At 45.4% G+C, this 20,545-nt stretch overlaps 1 pseudogene; it reads right to left on the minus strand.

Annotated features, from left to right (window-relative positions):
• Positions 1-7,517: 7,517 nt before the first annotated feature.
• Positions 7,518-14,087, minus strand: LOC124982891 (keratin, type II cytoskeletal 2 oral-like; annotated as a pseudogene).
• Positions 14,088-20,545: the final 6,458 nt, after the last annotated feature.

Below are 20,545 nucleotides of genomic sequence, written 5' to 3' on the forward strand. Positions count from 1 at the left end.
GCAGGCCACATCATCATTCTTCTCGTTCAGCCAAGCTTTGTGGCAGGAGTAGGATGTATTACTTTCATAGAGATTTGCATTTTAAAAACATTGCTTACAACATGTTTTGCAACAAATGCCTAATTTTGTTCATCTATAAAGAGTGCCAATAGATTACTAAGAAAAGCAAAATGATCACTCAAAGAGAAAATGGGCTAAATAAAAAAGAGACAATTCACAGAAAAAGAAAATTAAATCGTTTTGGTAATACTCAACTTCATAAGTAATCAAAGAAATGAAAAATAAAACAGAAAAATTGTCAAAAAGCCAAAAACACAAAACACAGTGTTGATAATACTGTGGGGAAATAGAAACTCTTATAGATTACTTTTTGTTTTGTTTTTTTTTTTATTTGTTCTAATTTGTTGTACATGACAGTTTTTAAAGTACATATACATTGTTAAAATCTTTTCAGATGGCAGTTTAACCATATAAATTCACAGATTGGCATATAAATTCTAGATTGTGGAATCAACCTAGATGCCCTTCGGTAGATGAATGGATAAAGAAACTGTGGTATATATACACAATGGAATATTATTCAGTCATAAAGAAGAATAAAATTATGGCATTTACAGGTAATGGATGGAATTGGAGAATATCATGCTAAGCAAGATAAGCCAACCCCAAAAAACCAAAGGCCAAATGTTTTCTCTGATAAGTAGATGATGATACATAATAGGGGGAGGGGTAAGGGAAGAATGGAGGAACACTGAATTCTGTAGAGGGAAGTGGGGGTCAGCAGGGGGTGGAGGGAAGGAAAGATAGTGGAATGAGCCAAACACTGTTGCCCTATGTGCCTGTATGATCACACGAATGGTGTGACTGCATCATGTACAACCAGAGAAATGAAAAGTTGCACCGCATTTGTGCACAATGAATCAAAAAAAATTAAATTTTAAAAAAGAATGAATGAGACAATTATTCAGAGACATATATGTTCATTAAATCAATGCTTATTATAGTGCAAAATGTAGAAATAACATAGTCATCAAAATGTGCTACATATATATATTAGACTATTATGCAGTCATTAAGAATGATGGTCTTGGCCATGGTGATGGGTAGCAGGGCATGGTGCCAAGTCAGTAACTATGGTCAGACCAGGCATGGGCAGGGCCATGGTGCACAGAGGAACAGTTTCTGCTGTACCTCGAGCAAGCAGCAGCCTGTGCCCCAGGCTGGTTGGAGGCTGCAGGTCCATGCCAGGATGGATGCAGTGGCAGAAGTGACGGAAGCCCCAGAGGAAGAGAGCTTGGTTCTGTCCGTCTCTTCCACTTCTGAAGCCGAATTTGATGCTGTGATTGGATTCATAGAAAACATTATCACAAATACTAAATTCCAAGAACTACAGAGAAGTTTCATGGACAAACACTACCAGTAGTTTGAAGACACAGAGGAGAACAAACTCACCTACTCACCAATTTTAATGAATATCTTTCTTTGGTAGAAAAATATATTGAAGAACATCTGCTGCAGCAGATTCCCAAATTCAACATGGCAGATTTCATGACAATCTTAAAGCATCACAAAGATGAAGAAACTGATGACATATTAAATATGCAGCTCACATTCACAGACTTTCTGGCATTTAAAGAGATGTTTCTGGAAATCTAATGGTGACTTGATGGTGCAAAACATTTACAAAGTCAGCTACCCAGAACAATCTATAGCACTAATGGGAAATTTCTGGACATCATGGGTCCAGTTGGCTGGGAGAGGCTTCCTTTTGTGTGGACAGGAGAACACATCTTGGGAAAGCTGACTTTGCTGCAGCTCATCACTCAGGTTAAGTACTGAGGAGGATTCACCTGGCCTTCCAGCAACCTCCGCTTTTCCTGAAACACCTTCTTATATTCTATAAACCTAGTACTCCTACCAAAGTAGACATCTCTCTGGGGTGCTTTTGAGTCAGACTGTTATGGGGCAAGTCTATGTCAGGCATCAACTTGAAAGACCCTTTTCCTCAGCCTACATTTTCCTGTGCCAACAGCCTGGAAAATAACACCATCACAAACCCTCCCTGTCCCAAATACACAGACAGGCTTCACACAAGCAGTCACTTGGTAAGAGTTGCAGTCCTTCAGCCCCAAGGGCTCACCTGTATGGTGTTTTTGACCACCTAGGAGGATTTTTCCAGGATCTTACTCAAACCACTTGCCCCTACCTTGAGGTTTCTGAAACTTATTTGCTCTCACTATTATGGGACAGCTAGAGTTAGTCTTGTGTAAATCAACTGAAAAAGACGTCTTTAACCAAAAGCTACATGTGAAAATCAGCTCCTACTCTTGGGTTTGCAGTTCTTTTATCACTGTCATCTGCTAGTCCTGATGTAATCCCACTATTTCTAGAGAAGCCTCTTTTTCCCCCCAAGGATCTTTTTTTTTAATTTCTTATTTGTTCTAATTAGTTGTACGTGACAGTAGAACGCATTTATACATTTTGATAAATCACACATAAATGGAATGTAATTTCACATTTTGAAAAAAAACATTTTATAGATGCATACAAAGGCTAATGCAGAAGATCTAATCTTTGAATTTCTATGGTTATCCATTTAAAGATCTAAATATTGAATGGTGCTTAATTTTTAGTTGTTCATGCCATGGAGACAAAAATTTTTTTATTGAAATTACCATTTTACTGGACACCAATGAATGTATGCTACTTGCTAGAAATTGAAGGGTCTTTTTTTTTATAGCATATGAAGTGTGTTTGCAGGTTTGCTAAAAATCCTTTATGTATAAATCAATTTGTTAGGGTTTCAGTTAGGTTGGGGTGAGTTTACTAAGAATATGGTCCTTCAAACTCTGCAATTCCAACTCTATCCTTCTTCCTGTCAAAGTCTCTTCTACCAAAAAAAAAGCTGTTCCACTGCACTAGCTCACTTCGAGTAAGAAGAGGTAGCAAAGAGCTTTAATTGTCACCTGTTGAGTGTTAATGTAGTAAAATGTTTGGTAGGACATTACTGACCAGAAAACATATATGTCACACCTCTAGAGAAAAGGGAAAATACCATAACTTAATTCCCACTATGCAGCTTTGATTTTGTTTTTCTATAATTATCTGTGCTGTAAGAAAAAATAATGGTCTCCATATATGTTATTATGGAAAGATGTTATTTGATAAATTTCTTTCATGCTAAACTCTATGAAAATAGAGTTTATATAAATTCTATGAGGACAAAAACTATATGTGTTTTCATCTCTGTTTTTGGACCTGGCACAGTGTCTGGAGAATAATAGGCACTCAGTCTAGTTATTAAATGACTATATGAACAACAGTAATAGCACAGATTAGGTTTAAAAAATCAAGTTGGGGGTTGGTGTATAGATTGGAGGAGGAGCACTTGCCTAGCATGTGTGAGGCTCTGGATTTGTTCCCCAGCATCATAAAAAAAAAATCAGAAAGCAGTACATTTTGTGAGACTTTACTCTTTAATCTACATATACATGTACACATCTCTACATGTGCATCCACATGAATGAATGTAGGAAAACATCACAGGGTGGTAGAATTATAGGAAAAATCCTTTTATTTTGCTGAATTTTATGCATATTTGCTTTAAATACGTACTGCTTTTATAATCCAGGAAAAGATATTTAAAGGGAGAGAGAAGGTTGAAAGATAAAAAATAAAGGACACAGAATGGAAAATAAAGAAGCAATTGCTACGAGAAGATGAGTTGTTTAATTCTAAAGATAAAACTGGTAGAATTTCAAGTGTCAGTTTTGGAAGGCATTTGTCACTCCTCTGACCATTCCACTAGGAAAATACCTACTCTACCTGCCTTGGTGCCTTCAAGGATAAAGAGCTTTCTCAGTTCTGCCTTGTTTTGTTGTGTTTGTTTGTTTGGGTACCCAGAATTGAACCCAGGGATGCTCAACCACTGGGCCGCCTCCCCAGCCCTTTTTATGTTTTATTTTAAGACAGGGTCTCACTAAGTTGCTTAGGCCCTTTCTTAGTTGCTGATACTGACTTTGAACTCGCGATCCTCCTACTTCAGCCCCCTGAGCCTCTGGGATTAAACGTGTGCACCACCAGCCCATCTCCCAATTCTGTCCTTAAATGGAGAATGGATCTGAGGAATTCTGCAAGGCTGAGAAAGCTCAGGATTACCAGTCTCCCACCAACTTAGAAGTATTCCATCCTCCCCCGGCCCTAGCCTAGCCTCAGACACAGTGCCCTCACCCTGAAAGTTTCTGTGGTACTACTCTGCAGGTACATAGTTTCATCCTGCGAGTGTCAAGAACATGACATACGATGCTCATCCAGGAATTCTGGGAATTAGTCTAGATCGCTGGCCCTTGCCCCCTTGCCCTTTTCAGACTCTTTCCTCCCAGGGCTGCTCCAGGCTTTCTTCCACATGCCATCTTGATTGACCCCTCTCCCAGTTCCAAGTATCCTCCAGTCTTCCGCTTCCTTTCTTAGTAGCCCCTCCCACCATCCCTCCTCACCACAGTTCACAAGAGAGTCAATTTTCACCTTTGACCCCCTTGAAGTGTGACCTATCCCATGTTCCTTTGAGGTCAGCAGGATGGGTCGTGCTTTTCTTATTGAGATCTATTTATTATTTTAATTCATCTCCAAATTTTCACTGGTTTCCCCATCCTCTTCACAGAACCCAAAGGTAGCAACCAGGACCAAGATCTTGACACACATTGAGCAGATGGATAAAGACTGAAGTGACTACCCCCAAATCCTCCTGGTCTCGTGAGAGTTGGGTTGAGCCAGGACAGTCAATCTCTTTCCACTGAGTTAGGCAGCATAGGGAGCAGAGCTCCAATTGTGTTTTCCTGGGGGGTAGTCATATTTCTTGCAATGTCTCTAAAAGGCCAATGAGAGTCAAAATCCAGAACTGCCTGTCCCTGCTGCCAAAGTACCAAACCTGTGCCAAAGATAAGTGGCAAAGGTAAAAAGGGACTACCTCTTGAAAAGATGAGCAAGGCCTTATTGGATGCTGAAGTAGAGAAAATCTAAAATGTCTCCTTCTCCACATCTTGAGACCTGGACTGCTATATCAGATGGGGTGAGATAAAGTTCACCGCAGGCTTGGGTAGGGAGGCCAGGTTCCCTGGACATCAGACAGATGTACAGATGCCCTCTCATTACTCCAGCCCTAATCTGACTTCTGGGGATAATCTGTGACCTAAAGTGACTTACAAGCCAATATTTTACCATGCTCAAAGGCATGCAGATGGGATTGGACATGGGGATTAGGAAAGGAGCACAAAGTTTAAATGCCATCACTCTGAAGCTTTCAATTTCCTTGTTTCCCTCTGTGGCTGCTCCATCACCCCTCATCCTCCCCGGGTTTGGGTTTCAGCTTTCTGAGAACAGCTGAGAGATTTGGGTAGAAAGGCAGTCGTGCATCCTCCCCTTTTCTAATTTTACATCCGCCTGGAGTGAGCTGCACTACTGTAACACTCCCGCCCTCTCTTACCTGATGAGTGAGTTTGGAAGAACCGGGCATGCAGAGTTATGCTCCTGCATCTCTTAGGGTCTGGCTGTCCATAGCAATCTTAGGTCCTGCTCTCCTATCCACCATGAGGGGCATGATCCCATAGAGAAGTCCTCTGCCCAGGTGGGAAATCTGGCCAAATCCTGAAGTCCTGTAACAGGAAACGCATTCTATAAAGGTATAAGTCACATTCTTGAATGTTAGTTGGCAATCAAGGCAATATTAACTCTCCATTTTTTCATTCTTTTGTTTTATTTTTAACTGCCTCAGAAACTGTATAGGGAAAAGAGGGTGTAATATTTCTTCAGAACCCAGGAGCTGTGTTTGCAGATAAAGAATATGTTTTGTGTGCTGTGTGCTGAGGTGGAGAAGGAGCAAAGGAGCTGAAAACCCATAGGAATCTATTGCCTTTATGACCTGCAGAAACCTCTGCTTCCAACACTGGATCATGGAGGCCTATCAGAGACTAGAGGATGGATGAAATGATCTTTCGGGGATGGGGAAGGACCTCACTTCAACAGCATCAATACTGTCAGTTAGACATGTCACAAGAACCAACCTAGTGGATAAAGGAGAATCCAAGACTCTTGGGTGTTCTTTAATCCCACTACTGAACCTCTGCAAGAGTATCCCATGCCTGATTTCTCTCCACTCTTGGGCCTTTGCCTGCTCTGCAGTTTTTGAGTGGAAGACAAGCAACAGAATGTGAAATTCAAAGCAATTTATTGAGAAAAGGAAGTGCAACATACTAATCACCAGAGGATCCACAGCTCAAGGGATGAAAGGGATAGGGGTGAGTCAGAATGTGATGCCTAGATACAGGAAGGGCTCCCTGAGAACCCAGAGCCTGAAGATGCTGACCTTCCACCTTCAGCTCTGATCCCACTGCCCTGTCCTTCTCAGGTGGTGCTAAGACATGCTGACTTCAGACCACCAACTCTCCATGGGAAAGGAAGGTGGGTAGAGTGGTAGTAGACCAGGCTGGAAGGTCCAGAAAGGGTCAGGAATTGCTCAGGTTCAGGTGTTGCTGTCCAAAGTCAGGGACACTTCAGGGACTCTTCTGGAGGCATCATCATCCTAAACTATAGCTAGATCTCCCTGGCCTAGGAGAGGAGTTGGAGATGGAGATGGAGAAGTCCTTTTAAAGGGGGCCAACGGGAAAGTGTGGTGGCACTATATGCACCTGTTGACCCAAGCGAAGAGTGAGAAGTGATTGGCAGGCTGGAAGTGGGTGGCGTTGGAGACTTGACTGGAGGATCACTTGGAGCATTGCTGGCTGGAGCTGGCTGGCTGGGAGAAGCCCAGCTGCTTCCCAACTGCCAGAGGTGCAGCCACTGCCTGCAGAGGTCTGGTTGCTGCCAGAGCTGAGGCCTAGTCCATGCTGGCCCCTAGAGCTGCTGTCGCCACTGCCAAGCCCACTCCCACTTCTGCCACTCTGGAAGCCCCTGCTGTGGCTCCTGCCCCTACTGCTGCAGGTACTGCTGATCCCTCCATAGCTACCGTCTCTGGAGCCACCACTGCTGCAGTCGATGACCTCTAAGCCTCCACGGACACTGCCAGAGCTGCTGCTCATGCTGGTAATGTATGTTCTGCACTAAAGGAGAACGTACACTCAATTCAGGAGAAAGGCCTGGGAAGCTGAAGGCCTGCCTATTTCAGATCCCTCCCCTGCTTAGCTGTGTGACTTTGAGAAAGATGCTGAGTTTCTCTAAGTCTCTGTTTACAAACAAGAGTGAACCTGGCCCTCTGGTGCCTTTGTCCATGAATAGTAGCCAGAAGTGACCACAGAAGTCTCTGCTTCTCCAACCTAGGGAACACCCTACAACCACAGGGATTTGTACTTTGGTCCAAGAGACTGCCAACTTACACAAGGAGCAAAGTGTATGGTCATGGCCAAGACCCTGGTTGCTGTAAGGTGGCCTCCATGGGTGAGTCAGGCCCTCTTGCCTGAAGATCAGTCAGTGAGACTGTTTCCAGTTGCCTGTTTTACAACTCAGGGAAGAGATTTTTGAATATGCTACTTAAAAATGCTCACAGCATTCTGTCACTCTCCAGACATCCTGAAAAGGGAGAGGAGATGTGATTTATTTGAGTAGTGAGTCAACTGTTCCACTGTGTGACTAAAAGATCTGACCAGAACAATTTTAAAGGAGGAAAAGTTTGAGGGCTCATGGTTTCAGAGGTATTAGTTCATAGAAGGTCGACTCCATTCCTTGGGGCTCAAGTGAGGCAGAACATCATGGCAGAAGAGTGTGGCAGAGGGAAGCTGCTTGCATCATCAGGAAGCAGAGAGAGACTCCACTTGCCAGATACAAATATATACCCCACAGCCACGCCCCAATTCCCTCCTCCTCCAGCCACACCCTGCCCCTTCAATTCATCCCATCAGGGATAAATTCAGTAATTAGGTTAAGACTCTCAAAACTCAATCATTTCTCCTCTGAACCTTCTTACATTGTCTCACACATGAGTTTTGGGGGGACATCTCACATCCAAACCATAACAGTGAGTCAATAGCCAAAGAGCTCGGGGCTCATAACCTTGGGGGCCATCTTCCCATGTGCTCTAATAGGGATCAGGCACCCAGGAGAAAAAAGGCAATCCCCAGTTTATTTCCATGACCTTATCTCCCCAGAAAAGAGAGTTAAGACTTCCAGTACCCCACCAACCCAACTCCATCTTCCCATCTTCCCACCCTCTTTCCCTTAGCCTCAAAGACCTGCTCCCAGCAAACTACCAATCCCCACTTGATTAGCTTCACCACTTGATTAGTCCTCATCTCTAACCCAATTTTCCTCTTCCCGGAAGTCTTCCCCATGGAGCCCTAGTGAGGTGGTAGTAGTGTAGTGGTGGTTGCTCAGAGAAGAGAAAATATGAGAGCGGTGTCACTCAACACATGATGAATTTGATAATGTCCCACCTACACTGCCCTTGTTCAAGAATTAGTTCTTATTCACGGAGCAGACCTGTCACACATCTGAGCAGCCATGGATGTGCTTGTGCACCTTGCCATTGTGAGCCTTCTGGTATCAACTACTCCCTCCTCATCCATCTCTCAGTACACTTAACTCGTCTTTACTCTCACTCCTTCCCACAGAGACTCGTAAGAAATCCTCTTCTCATCATACATTAGTCCTGCTTCCTCCATCAGATTGAGAACTGCCTGATGACAGAGGCTCTGAATACAGGCAGAGGGTCAGCAGAAATATCCCTGTATTCTTTACACTTACCTCACAGTTGATATCCACTAACTAAGCTTTACCTGCCCATGTATGTTATGTGCCAAGAATCTGTATCCATCAACCACTCCTCCATGTAGACTCAGCATCAGGGATGGGGTTGCAGGACTATCCATACTGAACTGTCCAATATGGTAGCCACTAATCACATGAAGCTGCTTAAGCTAATTAAAATTAAATGTAAAACTCCGTTCTTTAGTTGCACTAGTCACATTTCAAATACTCGAATGGCTAATGCCTACTGTATTGGACTGTACAGGTATTATAGAATATTTTCATTATCTTAGAAAGTTCCAGTGGACAGCCCTGGTCTATAACCTTTGTCATAATCTCAGAGCACTTTCCCCAACACATTGCATATAACGAAGATCAATAGAAGAATGTAATTCAATATTGACATCCATGATACATGGGAGAATTAGATGATAATGACTGATGAAAAAGAATACGACTCCAATCCTGCACTCTTGTTGGAGACTCCTTGCCCATTGTCTGAGCTGTTCTCACCTAATTTTGTCCCCTTTCCTTTTACTAATGGTTACGCTAAAATCCTGTCCGGAGAACACTCACCTGCACTCCTCGCCCTCCAGCAGATTGCAGCCGGTGGCGATCTCCACGTCCAGGGCCAGCTTGACATTCATCAGCTCCTGGTAGTTACACAGTAGCCAGACCGGGTCATCTTTGGCCTTCTGTAGGGCAGTCTGCAAGTCATGGAGTGTGGCATTGGCAGCCTTGAGGGCCATCTCCCCATGCTCATCAGCTTCTACAATGGCTGCCTGAAGATGTGCATTCTAGGGCAAGAGGAGGTAGAAGATCAATTAACCTAGTGACTGGGAAACAAATATCTGGTTGTCCCTGAGAAGAGATTGCTTTCCCCGGTCCAACATTCCTCCTTCCCCTGCCTTTGAAATCCCTGTGGCTTCCTGAAAACAAGTTGGTTTTGCAATCAGTTAATTCATTCGCGTGGCCCATTGAAATCAACTCACGACTCATGGAGAAATAGAAAACTGATTTGCTTTCCTAGATCGGCAAACTTAGTAGTCAGTCTACTAAGGTCTGATCAGTCACTGATTTTTTTCTTTTTTTTTTTCGCAAAACTGTTAGAAACTCCCTTGCTTAATCACTTTATTCCAAATATAAAGAAGCCATCAAGGTTATGTGAAGAGTATTATAAATAGCTCCACAGAAGAGAGATCCTGCTGAAAGCTTAGCATTTAAGGACAACATTGCAGCTGTAAGATTTGCTAGGCAAATCAAAATGGGCAACCATTTCTCCTTAGGGAGCATTACAAGAAGTCCAGCCCCCAGGAGGAACATCTGGGAGAAGAAAGGCCCCCAGAGACTGTGGATCTACATGAGACACCAGGAGAACATGTGGCAAAGGAGCCCAGCCAGTGCTTCCCTTTTTCCCCAGAGCTCCGAAAATCTCCAGGATCATACCTTTGAGCCTGGACCCACCTGCTTCTTGATGTTCTCAATCTCTGCCTGCAGCCTCTGGATCTTCCTGTTGAGCTCCATGATCTTGGTGCCCATGGTCATCCCTGTGTCTGCCAGCCATGCTCTGCAGCTCCCCAAGCTGATAGAGGAGAAACCAATAATGCAGACTTACAATATGTTGGCACTCTTAATGACTGTCATAGGACTTAAAACTAGAGTTTAGGAATGTGGTGGGGGTTCCCACCTTGGTCTGGTACAGGGCCTCAGCCTCAGCCTTGCTCCTCTGAGCCATCTCCTCATGCCGGGCACGAACCTCAGCAGTGAAGCTGTCCAGGTCCAGTTTACAGTTGTTGTCCATGGAAGGAACAACAGACATGTGGTTGACATGGCTCTGCATCTAGGACAACTCCTCCAGGGAACGTGGATGACCACTCACCCCAGAGGATGCTGGGAATCCTCTACCAGCAGAGATACCCCAAAGATGGAGCGAGGGGGTGGAACAGCTAGGAAAATAAGCTTATATTTCAGAGCTGATGATAGTAAAGGATGCTAGACAACAAGGCTAAAACAAAAAGACAGTATGTAAATATAGTCATGTTGTCAGTCCAAAAGCATCAGCCGGCAAGCCTGGCGTGTGGGTCTGCATGGGACCACAGTAGGGAGGGGTGGTATGAAGAATCTGTCTGTGATACTGGACCAGAGCCAGAGGGAAGGTGTAGAGTAAAATGGACCGAGACAGAGAGGAGCCACGGACTGTGGGCAGGTCTGTGCAGGCTGGGAGAGCTAAGTTAATATTTCCTGGTTGGAACAGAGCTGAGTCCTGAGCCCTCTTTTAGGTTTTGGTCATGTCCTGCCCCTTGAGTATCCCCGAGTTATGCTTGGAAGATGAAAACAGGCTATGTCTGGAGCTTAGTAAACCAAGGAATCACCATTTCTCAGAGGGTCCTCAGGAAGTTGACTTCCTCTGTCAGGCAGCCCTCTTACGCCTGCAGCTCTCTCTGGTTCATGTAAGGTACATCCTCTTCCTGGAAGAGGAGTGAGAACCCCCAGGACTGACCAGTCCCCTCCCACCCACAGCGCTTCCCAAGCCCTCATTTCTCCTCTGTCCTCTAAGTATGACTTCTCAGCTTCCCTTCTAAAAGAAAGAAAATCAAAGTAGTTTCTACCTGTCAATTGCTTTGACCAATCAAACCTGATGTTGTAACAAAATATAAACTGTATTAACTGATGAGAGTGGCCATCTACTTTCAGGACAGAAAAATCACATTTAAGCCGGGCATGATGGCATAGGGCTGTAATCCCAGCAGCTCAGGAGGCTGAGGCAAGAAGATTGTGAGTTCAAAGCCAGCCTCAGCAACTTATTGAGGCCCTAAGCAACTCGATGAGACCCTGTTTCTAAATAAAATACAAAATAGGACTGAGGACGTGGTTCAGGGTTAAGCACCCCTGGGTTCAATCCCCAGTACCAAAAAAAAAAGAGAGGAAAGCTCACGTTTACCTAGTATGTGTGTGATTTTGGTTATATAGTACAAAAAACCCAGTCTCTGAAATAGAGATGGCCATTTTAACAAATTCATCTTTATGGTTTACTGGTTTAATTAAGCTATAGTTCACTGTGGCTATTAATATCCCCCAGGGTGCAGGCTGAAATCTTGATTAATGCTATACATAAAGCACACATTATTAGTTCACATTACTAATCAGTTCATTAGTCACAGTGGGGTTTGAAATTGTCCTCCCCACCAGCAATGGACTCAGAGCAGTTTCCTTAATCAAAACATTTTTTCCAAAAATGTAAGGAAAAATTTAATCCCCACCCACAGCTTAGGGAGAAGCAGGAAGCCTGGATCTGATCCTCCCACTGGCCTACCTTCTTAAGCCCCACAAACTCGTTCTCTGCTGTAGTGTGTTTGTTGATTTCATCTTCATACCTGGAAGAAGGAGGCACATGTTTTGACAGTTATGTTTCACAAGTGAAGAAAAGAAATAAAAGTCTCACACACTCATGCAGCATCTCCTCCTCCAGAAACATGACCTGCTTCATGCGCATGCAACCTGTGCGGTTACACGAGACGCAGGGCTCAGAAGCTCCTCACACAGGCTTTAATGTCCTGCTGGCACCATCTTGAAATTCTTACTCATTTTTTTTAATTGTAGATGGACACAATACCTTTGTTTTATTTATCTATTTATTTTTTGTGGTGCTGAGGATCAAACCCAGTGCCTCACACGTGCGAGGCGAGCACTCTACCACTGATCCACAACTCCAGCCCCTTAATCATTTTTTAACAAGGATCCTGCACTATCACTTTGCACTGAGCCCTGAAACTCACGTTGCCAGTCCTGCCCAAAGACCTCTCAGAGCTCAAGGTGGTGCCTCGCCCTCTCCAAGTGCACAGATAAGCTGAGGTGTGGACAGTCAGGGTGGGGGAAGACATCGAGGAGCCCAGCTGCTTGCCAGGGTTTGTTGATCAACTTCACAAAGTCACAGTGTGTACATAGGGACCAAAAAAATGTTTGCTCCACACCAGGTGTTTCTGCCTCTGTTTGCTGTTTCTGTTTTCCTAAATTACTGTAGCTTCTTCTACGAATTTTGGGTAAGAATGAATCCCTGTCTTCTGAATGCTCCAGGCATGGCTCCTGCCTGTTAAGGACTAAAATCACCCATCATGAGGATGGGGGTCATGAAGACTAAAGAACAGGATCCAGCGGGTGCCATGTAATTCCAGTGGCTCGGGAAGCTGAGGCAGGAGGATCACGAGTTCAAAGCCAGCCTCAGCAATTTAACGAGGTCCTAAGCAACTCAATGAGACCCTGTTTCTAAATAAAATACAAAAAAGCGTGTGGGATGTGGCTCAGTAGCAAAGTGTTCCTGAGTTCAATCCCTTGCACAAAAAATTTAAAAATTTTTTTAAAAGAATAGGAACCATTCTAGGGGCAAAGAGGTTTCTGGACCTAAGTTCCCTCTGGATCTCTAGATCCCAGCATGGAACCTGCCAAAAACAAGTGGCCACTAACTTGTGTGGCATAGTTGGAATGGCGCCTCCCCAGAGCAGCTGGACTCATCCCTGTGGATCCTGACCCTTGGGGATGTCTGGAGCTCTCTCCCTTGAGAGGCCCAGTTGACCTCTCGCAAACCTCAGAGGGTGTGAACCACAGCTTAGAATGTACAGGAGGCAACTGACAGACCCTGAGACTGACAGAAGCAGGGGATTGGACAGGACACAGTGAAGGAGTGCTTTACAAAAGGCAGCCTATGCAGAATTCCCGGGAGCAAGGGAGCACCCAGACCCCTGGGCCTGCCCCACACCTACTGATTCAGAATATCGAGAACTGGGAACAAGAACGCACATTTTTTACAAGCTTCCGAGATGGTTCCTATGTACAGTAAGGTGCACTATAGTGTCCTAACGGGCCCTAAATTCTGGGAAGACTTTTTTGTCCATCTGAGCTGGTGTAGAAGGGGACCTGCTGGAGATTCTGGAGACTGAAAACCATGTAATAATCAGCCTTATAGGAGTGTCAGTCCCCACCCTGTCACCCCGTTTTGCTTGTTCATACTTCACTTGATATATCCATCCAAGAGCATTGACTGAAGGTGCAGTCAGGAACAGGTGAAATCCCAGATTAGGAGCTCACCTCCCTGCTGAGCCCAAGAAGGAGCAACTGCCCCACTAGGACCCTTACTTCTTTTCAAAGTCTTCCACCAGACCCTGCATGTTCTTCAGCTCTCCCTCCAGGCTCCCATTCCCCAGAAGTGAATCCAACTGCTTATGCAGGAAGCTTCTGGAGGATTCAAAGAAAGGTGCCAGGTCGTGGAGGCTCAAGTTGGAGCCTGTGGTCTGCTGCTGGAGCAATCCCCACTTGGTCTCCAGGACCTTGTTTTGCTGTTCCAGGAACCTCACCTGCATCAGAGGAGGAAGGCAAGGAGCCCCTTGAGTTGAGAAATGGGGGGCCTGGAAATGTGACTCGGATAGAACGCTTGCCTGGTATGCGTGGGGCCCTGGGTTCAATCTCCAGGAACACAAAAAGAATGGACTCGGTTTTGTTTGTTTGGTTTTTGGTGCTGGGGATTTAACCCAGGGTCCTTTACCACTGAGTCACACTCCCAGCCCTTTTGATTTTTTATTTTGAGAGAGGGTCTCACTAAGCTGCTTAGGACCTCACTAAATTGCTAAGGCTGGCCTCAAATTTGCAATCCTCTGTCTCAGCCTCCTGAGTGGACCCAGTTCTTAAATCCACCATTGCCTCTGTACTTGGGAATTTGGGAAGGATAAGGATTAGAAAAGGGAGAACTTGAAGTTGTTGAGCACTTACGCTATACCTGCTGTTTTCACGTGTCTCATTTAATCCTCACAACCGCCTGTAAATGAGATGTTATAATCCCCATTCTGTGGAGAAGGAAACTGAAGCTCAAAGAGCTTATGTTGCCAAAAACAACATGGATACTTCAAGCCAAACCCAGAACTGCCCTGGGTCTATTGGGATCCTTCAAAACACAGCTAAAGGTCAGCATGGATAAACTTATTTTAATTGTCTTGTGGATGAAGACGGAGGCTGGGGACAGCAGAGACTGGCCTTTATATTCCAGGCCATTTGACTTTCAGAAGGAGAAGCAAGCACTTAGCTGAGAGTCGTCCTGAGTTTGGTTTGCCTCACAGGAAACAAGTTACTTCTTGGATCCCAGCACACCTCCAATATAATCTTCTGGACCAAAAAGGCTTTGCTTTCTTAGCTTAATCACCCAGACTTGCCTCAGTTGACAAAAGATGGAGATCTCTGTCCACCTTCCTGTGATTTCCTCAAGGGTCTTATGGAACCCAAGCAGCACCTAATCCAGCAGGATTAATTGGCCTTTGCCCCCAGGGTTAGGGGCTACACGGGTGAGGAACAAGGAGTGGGGGACTCCTCCAGGTGGGCTGAGTCCCTCCCTGTGATTCCAGAGTGCCCGTGAGCTCTGGTGGTGGCTGAGCTGTTTCTCCTGTTGGACATTATCTTCTGGTGGCATGTCACCTATGCCCCTACACCAACTCTTCAGAGAGCCTGGAGTGGGACCGAGGGTAAGAGGCACACTGACCCCACGGGTTCCGCTCTGCTACTACTCAACCAAGGGCATCCATCTAAGCAGGCCTGAAGTTGGAGCTGAAAACTGCTTCTTACAAGAAAAAAACCAAAGTGGTGCCATCATGTCTGGCCCCTGGGGAATGGGAGGCTTATGGCATGGAGCAAACTAGTGTGAAGCTTAGGAAGAGGAGGGGACGTGTACCAGGAAGACCAAGCCCCTAGTGTGACTTTTAGATCTGGAAGCAAGAGGGTATAGAAGGTGGGGATGCTTCAACTGAATGGAAGAATCACCCCAAGGACCCCCACTTGTCTTTGAGTGACAGCATGTGTCGCATTGAGGTGCCAGCTCAGATCTGGAGGGTATGCTCTCCTCCCCACTCCACCTCCTGGTCTGGGTCAGGAACCCTTTCTTCCCGACACACTCTGTGCTGTTCCCTTCATGGCCCTGTTCACTGGTCAGTGCCTCTAGGCCCTGAAGTCCTCAAGGCAAGGGACTGAATCCCACCCATTCTCACTGTCCAGCTGCTACCTTAGAGCAAGCCCACCACGAACATGTCAACTGATGACGACTGTTGGCTAAGTACAGAAATATCTAGGCCCAGCTGTAGTGGTGGTGCCCACCTATAATCCCCATGACCCAGGAGGCTGAAGCAGGAGGACTGCCAAGTTCAAGGTCAGCCTGGGCAATTGAGGCAGGAGGATCACAAGTTTAAAGCCAGCCTCAGCAATTTAGCAAGACTCTGAACAACTGAGTAAGACTCTGTCTAAAAATAAAAAACTAAAAAAGGCTGGGGATGGATGAAACTTAGAGGTAAAAAGCACTCCTGGGCTCAATCCCCAGCACCTCCCCACCAAGACAAGAAAAAAAGAAAGAAAAGAAAATCTAGGCCCAGTTCCTGGCCCAGTCTCATGAATGGAAGCCTTCAAATAAAGAGCTTGTGGGGAGGGGTCCATATTTTTAAACAAGTCCTCTGGGTAATCCTCAGGATCAAAGAAGTTGGGAAGCCCTTGTCTAACCTGCGTGTTCCCTCTGGGCCATGGGGTGGGAGATGGAGGACCCTTGATGGAAAACTGGCACACAGATAAGTTACTGCTCTGACTTCCGGGAGCTCAGCTGTCCCGCATCCCCACGCCATGCCCTCCATACCCAGCCACACCGCACATGGCAAGAGCAAACTCTCTGCTTGCGACCACATGTGAGATTTCACACAGCATGACAAGAGCAGGAGGGAGCCACTCTAGACTCCTCGCAAAACAGGTGACTCGTCTATCTTCAGAACTGCAGTCCAGTCAGTAGCTAGCTTCAGTCCCTCTGTGATAGTTTCTGAACAAACCAGGCCAGGCAGAGGATCGGTCTAAAAACTGTGAAGGACTGGAGTGGAGGGATTTCAAGTGCTCGGCAGCTTTTTCTCGGCTCTCTGTTCTGCAACTTGCCTGTGACCAGTCCTCCTGGTTGGACCCGTCATCACTCACCAGCTCTTTGACCTTGGACAAGTTATGTAACCTTCATGTGTCCAGTTTCACCAACTATAAAATGGGGCTAAAAATAACAGGTACTTCAGGATTGTGGTGAACAAACATTAAACAAGTTAAAGAAATACAAATATAAAATGCAAGTCTAGAACTTGACATAGTAAACACTGTGGGATTAGCTACTCTGAGTACTGTCTGGGGACATGGAAGGAATAAGTTATGTTGGGCCCTGGCTGCTCTCAAGATGGCTTTGTAACCCTGAGGACAATAGGAGAGGAAGCTGAGTGTGAGTGAAGGGTAAGAAAGGCAACTGGAATAGTAGAGAGACCTGCACTAGGTGGGAGTCAGGCTGGGTAACCTTGGCCATGACTTAGCACATTAAGCCTGTGTTCCAATCCGTCAAACCCTTTCTACCTCACTGGTTTGTCGTGAGCCTTGCAGCATGCAATGTAAATGAGAGTCCTTTGAAACATTTTTTAATGCCATTTAAAGGTATGTTAACTGTGGTCTAACAGGAAGCCTGCCATGGAATTTAGAAGACCTGGGCTCAAATCCCACATCCTCCTCTCACCACATGATGACCTTGGACAAGGTACTTGACTTCTCTCTCTCCTTATTTGTTAAAAGAGGCATCTACCTACTGGCAGGATTGTTCTGTAAGGTAAACATAGAGCATCCAGCAATAAATGTTGGGATTTTTAAAATCAACATTATCATCCACAGACAATGCACTAAGAGGATTCTGTGCCAGGTTTTTCTTAGAAACATTGACTCCCACCCATTAATTAGGATGTCAGTCCTTCCGGGTAAGGTCTTTACTCATATTCTTTGGAATTCCTTTCAAAGCAGATCAAATGCCCTTGCTGAGAAGAAAACTGAGCCAGGCTCACCTAAAGCTCCAAGTGAGAGTTCCCCGAGTGAACATCACTGTCTCCAATTCCCTCCCCACCCCTGGGCTCCAGTGCCAAGGCAGCCACTGGCAACCTCTTAAATGTGGCTCACTGCTACTACCCTGGCATGTGCTGAAAGAACATGATGGAGAGAAGTGATGGGCACACCATAAAAGCATGCATCTGGGTTCAGTTCCCCTCATTCATGTCACCTGAGCCTGTCAAAGCACCAACTTACCTAGCACGTTGGGATTCTTTTCTCGGCAGTTGAATAAAGCTATCCTTGGCAATATTGTCTTTATTCACTGTGGGATTTAGCAGGGGAGAGCGTCTCAAATTTAACACCACATCTTTTTATCTTAAGCCCTCGTAGCACTTGGGGAAGCACTAGGCCAGCTACCATCCCAGGGTGAAGGAGAGCAGCACATCAACCAGCCAGGGGGTTAGAGCAGAAGGTAAGGCGACCTGCCTCCTCCCTGCAGAGAAGGACTTGGTGCAAGTGAGACCACAGGAAGCTGAGAGCAACCTGAGGCCTGAGCTTAGAAAAGCAGGAAGAAGGGCCCTGGGCCACTCTAAAACATGCAGGTTCTCTAAGGACCAGCTCCCCTGTCCATGTGTATTTCTCATGTATCTTGCTGGGTCTTTCCAGAAGCCATGCCAGATTTTTCTGGAACTCAAACAACTACATCTTCTCCTTCTCCCTTGCCACTTGAAGGAGTGGAAAACATGGAGATCTTGGAGGTGAACAGGTCTGCATTCGAGTCCCCTCCTTGCCATTCTCCAGCTGCATGGTATCGGGCAAGTGTCTTACCTTCTGGACCTAAATTTTCCATTCAGCAAATTGGAGTTAGCATAACTTCCTCCAGTAGGACTTCAGTGGGGGCTGTCAGAGTAACGTTAGAAAACCCTTACCAATCCTGGGATATAGCTCTGTGGTAGAGCACTTGCCTAGCATGCATCAGACCCTGGGTTCAATCCTGAGCACTACAAAAAAGAAAAAAGAAAAAGAAAAAGAAAACTCCTACACAGGGCAGGTGTTCAGCACATGGCCACCCTGATGATGGAAATGTCAATGTACAAAGCCTTCTCAGAAAATGTCAGTTTGGAGCCAAAAGGAGGAAGGAGTTCTGAGGGGTAGCCCAGGCTAGGTCAACACTGAAGTCTGTGATAATATCTGCAATAAGTTGCAAGGAACCATGGTGTTTGTACTGGGGGCAACGTGCTTCCATGCCTAGCCAAGTCAGTTTCCTGGTGCAGGGGCTCATAGGTAATGCAATCCAGCAAGCAACAAATGAACATTTGTTGAGTACTATGTACTTCAGAGAAATGTGAGGATTATACTTTAGTGAAAATAAATCTCCCATTTCAAATCCTTACTCCTTTCACCTATGAAAATAATGTAAAACTAACACTGCTTGAATGCCCACCTTCAATACAGCACTGACTTAGGATGCTTACAGGTATCATTTTTAATTGCCATAAAAATTCTTCAAGGTCAGAATTTTCATTCATATTTTACAGAATAGGACATGAGGTTAATTAACTTGCCCAAGTCAATCAGCTCACTGAGTCAAGATTTTAATCAGATTACCCAACTCCAAAGCTTGGCATAAATTCATGGGTCCTTTTTATTACTGTGTGGATTTCAGCAAATCAAAAGATATCACCCCAGAGCAAGAAGTCCACTTTGACATTTAAAGAATCCACCCAAAGAATATGGTAATTAGATCTGCCTGGAAGCATCAAGTAGTGTAGGTGAAATGTTTTAAACCTATGACTGCCTCTCTGGCATCAAAGAGAAACACCTGTGGTAGTTAAGGCATCTCCTCACTTGAATCTCTGACTTCCCCAGCTGGAGATGGAAAATTCTCTGGAGTTGAAAGTGGACCTGTCCACAGGGCCTCTTGCTGTGGAAACCTCTCCTGTGGACATAGGAACTTTAGGTTTGGTTGGTGGCTCCTCAGGACTCCAGAAAGCTGTTAGCACCACATGCAGGAGTTGCAGAACATACTTAAGAGTCAGACCCAGAGGCCAGGAAGATCTGGCCCCACGTGACAGCACAGCACAGTGATTATACTTGTGGGCTTTCAATGTGAGACCCAGATCTGCCACTTCCCATCAGGCATGTCACTCTGCCTCTCTAAGCCCCAGTGTCCTCAGCTAGAAAAATAAGGGTAATTACCACCTCCCTCCCATGGCAGCTGTCAGGATTAAACGAGATGACATGCAAGATGCCCAGCGCATGACTTACGCCAGTAACAGAAGTTAGTAGTTTAATCCTGTTGTTTTTGTTAAATACGCCAGGCAGCAATTGCATCCAAGAGTCCACCCTCTCCTCTTCGACATCTCAGTAGCACAGTGAGGTCCACAGGGCCTGCGATGTGCCAGGCCCTGTGCTGGTCATGGAGGAGCACAAAGATGGGTAAGGAAACCTGTCCCTTTAAGCAACTTCCATTCTAGTGTAGAGAACAGACACTGAGACTTGTCCTTTTAATAGAATGTGGCACATGACAGAAAAGTATGAGAAAAGTCCTGTGGGAGCCCAGGCAGGCAACCAGCACCCTGCAGGGTCTCGGAGCTTTCAGGAGGCAGTGCCCAAGTGACTTCCAAGGATGCATAAGTGACCAAAGGTGGAGTGAGCATTCCCGGAAAAGGGGACCCAGTGACAAAGGTGCAGGTTTGTACCAGAACTGCAAGCCCCTCACAGGTCACTGCACAGACTTGAAAATCCCCAAATTAGGCCACACTGTTTGCCTGGCTTGTTTCCTTGGCTTGGTCCAGAATAAAAGGGCATTTAAATCTTAAAACACATGTCTCTAATTCCAGAAACTCCAGAGGTTAAGGTAGGAAGAGCTCACGTTCAAGACCAGTATGGACAACTTAGCAAGACCATTTTCAACTTAAAATAAAAATGACTGGGGCTATACTCACTGGTAGAGCAC

Source organism: Sciurus carolinensis, chromosome 4 (genome assembly GCF_902686445.1).
Source record: "Sciurus carolinensis chromosome 4, mSciCar1.2, whole genome shotgun sequence".
NCBI classification, from domain to species: Eukaryota; Metazoa; Chordata; class Mammalia; order Rodentia; family Sciuridae; genus Sciurus; species Sciurus carolinensis.